Below are 3,947 nucleotides of genomic sequence, written 5' to 3' on the forward strand. Positions count from 1 at the left end.
CTAAAGTCGATTTTCTAAACAGAAAAATGAGAGCCTTGCCCTAACTGATTTAGAACCAGTGTGAAAATGTCAAGTACCTTGAAAAGGAGTAATGATTTTGATGATAATGCCCTATATTTGTAAAAATTGTTTTTCCCTCAAAGAGCTTAAAGTGCCCTGTATTCTTATTCTCTTTGTGAAGTAGGTTTGGGTGCATGTGGTATCTGTGTAATAGATATCTATCTAGCCTTACATGAAAGAATATGTGTAGCCCAGTATTGTAGAGTCTGATCCCATTTTTTGATGTTTGCTGAGCTTTTAAACTTAACTCAACCCTCTTTCTCTTCTGCCCCACTTCTTGGAAAGCTGATAAGAAAGCCTGGGTGATCCTTCTCTTGGGGTGGGAAGTTCAAACCAAACCAACCCCTGCTCATGCAAGAACCCTTGCCTTGGCCCCACCTGAAACGCCGTAAAACCCCAAGCCAGTCTCCTTTCCCTGCTCTCTCAAGCCACTTTTGGACCACCGTGGGAGGCATGCCCTGCTCTCCCCAGAAATCTGCATCATGTAAATAATAAGCCCTTTCATACCCTCTTGGTGTGTGCATGGTGTCATAAGCCTTGGCATCTGAATCAGATTTTGGGTGGGTCCACACATCAGGCTGGTTATAATACCAACATATTGGTTTCTATGAAAGGGAACAGCATTCCTTGGATTGCTAACAGATGCCAACTCTGGGGCAAGGAAAGTACAAAGTAAGTCTTGGATATTTTGCTGTGCCCCAAAGAATAGAAATGCTCAAGGTCTAATGGTGTCATGTCTGAATACAACAGACGTCAGAATGAAGGTGATTTCACTGGCCAAACGTGGGAAACTTTGAACAAGAATAATGATGGTAAAGGATTATTTCACTTTAAATTTTAAAAATTCATGAATCTATAATGATACAGAGAGAAAAGAGATAAAGAGAGGAAGAAAATTAAGGGGAAAATCTCTTTATAGGAGAACATTCACTTATAAATGTAAGAAAAAGGAGAGGATTTAAAAAAAACTCACCATTTTGCAGGCAAATGTGGTTAAAGTAAGGATGATCAATGAATACTAAAACGTGATATGTTGTTGGGTAACAAGATATTCATACGATCTCAAAGTACCACCCCACAGATTACGAGTTTTAATTTTTAAGGAAAATGAAATTTTACAATAGATATATGATACAATAAGAAGTACTCAATATCATCTATGTAGTACTTAAGCAAAATACTTATCTGAATCTAATCATGATGAAACCATTAAACACAGACATAGGGCATTATATGAGACAAGTGGCCTGGATTCTTCAGTGCCATGAAAACAAAAACAAAAACAAATCTTTCAGAAAAGATTAAAGATATAAGAGAGACATAACCAGATGCAATGTGTGAATCTTGACTTGATTGCAGATTGAGAAAAAAAAAAGCAACTTTAAAACACAATTTAGGAAATCAGGGAAATTTGAATGTGAATATATGACAGTGATATTGTGGTCATATAGGAGAATAGCCTTATTCTTTAGTGGCTGTGTGTTGAAATATTTAAGGGTGAACTGTCATGGAATCTGCAACTTATTTTTAAACAGTTCAGTGAGATAGAATATAGTCATATATAAAACAATGTAAGAGTAGTCCAAATAAAGAAAAAGGAAGGAAGGGAGAAAGGAAGGAAGGAAGAACTTTAAAGCAAGTGTGGTAAAAATACTAATATTTTGTTGACTTTAGATGAATGGTGTTTATCATTCTCTTCTTTTAACTTTTTGGTAGGTTTTTAAATTGTAAATGTTTTGATTTTTTTAAGTAAAAAATTAAGGTTGAAAGCCTGAAATGAACAACACTAGAAGCAACAACAGAACTTCAGAGGAGTGCTGATAGCACCAAAATTCCTGTGCTACTCCCTCTGAAAACTTAATAGATTTGAACAGAATGCACTCTTGTATTTGAACCTGGAAATAATTCTTAATGTATAAAATAAATAGCAATTATTATTATGTCAAAAAAATGTACTGCAAGCAACACGTGCTCATGAATCAATGCTATCTTGCTGTATCTCTGGCATCTATTTGAATTACTTTGCCCTGAAAGCAGAGTAAATATGTGCTCTCTGCCAACAAGGACAAATAGACAACTGACACGGAAATCAAAAGGTTTATGGTTCAAATCTCCTTATTGTGGTACCTTGTTAATAGCAGATTTGGTTTGAGAGCATCATGCATGAACTGCAAATGAACCCTGACTGCTGTGACTGTAGAAACACTGGCAAAGCTTACCTGTGATTAACATCTCTTTGCTCAAATAAGAGTGACTGCTTGAGGATGACATTTCTGAGTTGTTCAGCTTGTCGTTATTACATCTGAAAACAGCAGTAATTCCTTGTCCTGCTCCTGTGCCCCAAGAAAATAATTGGTATGCTCATTATCTTTTAAGAGCCTGGAGGAATTTATCCTCTTAAGACTGTGGGCAAATGAGTAGTTACTCAGCCTTCTGACTTTGTAATGCCTTTCCACAACTCATTATTATGCTGCTCTTTGCCAAATCTTTCTTCCTTTCTGTAGTACTGTAGTACTTGTATTTTTTTTTATGACAACTTATTTTTCTTTTCCTCTGCTGAAAGACTCTTTGTATGAAAAGGGATTGCCAGCCAGTGTAGTATTATGAACTCAGAGGAAAACACATTTGTAAGAGAAAGCATCACATTACATCTTCAGCCCCTGTAGCATGCAACTGTACAATCACACTCCATACTTGTTGACTTTTAAAACAACATTTTTTTGTAACTTTCCTCTCTTTTTTTTTAATGTTCCTTGGATTTCAGTCTTTATTATACAACAGTATTCCTCTGTGGTGGTAGAGAACACAGCTTGCTCTACCTAAAAATAAAAGCCAATAAACCAGTTTAATGTACTCAGTGAATTTAAGCAATGAGTTTTGAGATAAATGAAACTTCGTTATAAAATGATTATTAGTCTCTGAAAACAGGGAAATTCCTGTGGAGTCCATACATTAAAAATGATATCTAAAAGATATTCAGATATTTAGAAAAGAGAAACCTAAAATCAAGATTCAGAATATACAGCTCTTTATCTTCGGAGTGCTGCAGAAGATTCTGGAATTGCCGTGGGTCGCCGTCCTGCACGGTGTTACCGGTATTGTAAAAACAAGCCACACCCAAAGTCTCGATTCTGCCGAGGGGTTCCTGATGCCGAGATCTGCATCTTTGACCTGGGTCAGAAGAAGGCAAAAGTGGATGACTTCCCACTCTGTGGCCATATGGTGTCTGATGAATAGGAGCAGCTCTCCTGCAAAGGCCTGGAGGCCACCTGTATTTGTGCCAACAGGTACATGGTGAAGACTTGTGGCAAAGATGGCTGTCACATCCAAGTGCGACTCCATCCATTCCACGTCATCTGCATCAACAAGATGGTGTCCTGTGCAGGGGCTGACAGGCTCCAGACAGTATGCGAGGTGCCTTTGGGAAGCCTCAGGGTACTATGGCCCGGGTCCATATTGGCCAAGTCATCATGTCCATAGGCACCAAGCTTCAGAACAAGGAGCACATGATTGAGGCTCTATGCAGGGCCAAGTTCAAGTTCCCTGGAAGCCAGAAGATCCATGTATCCAAGAAGTGGGGCTTTACCAAGTTTAAACTTAGATAAGTGGTGGGCCCTGCACTTGTGAGGACCTTGGCAGCACTGTCGTCCTTGGCCCATTGGATATATCCAATTTTTAAAATACAGAATACTAGAGAAATGAGTTTTTATACCAACACCAGAAAGCGTTTAATCCAAAAACAAAAAACAACAAAAAACAACAAAAAAAGCTTAAGTAAGAATGGTACAGTTTGTATGTAGCTCATGGCGAAGCTATTGCTGTTATAATCCAAGCACTTTCACCTTGGGAGACTCTGGGGAAATTTAACAAAAGTTCTACTTGCAGGA

At 38.1% G+C, this 3,947-nt stretch overlaps 1 pseudogene; it reads left to right on the forward strand.

Annotated features, from left to right (window-relative positions):
• Positions 1-793: 793 nt before the first annotated feature.
• Positions 794-3,665, forward strand: LOC119507719 (annotated as a pseudogene).
• Positions 3,666-3,947: the final 282 nt, after the last annotated feature.

Source organism: Choloepus didactylus, chromosome 13 (genome assembly GCF_015220235.1).
Source record: "Choloepus didactylus isolate mChoDid1 chromosome 13, mChoDid1.pri, whole genome shotgun sequence".
NCBI lineage: Eukaryota > Metazoa > Chordata > Mammalia > Pilosa > Megalonychidae > Choloepus > Choloepus didactylus.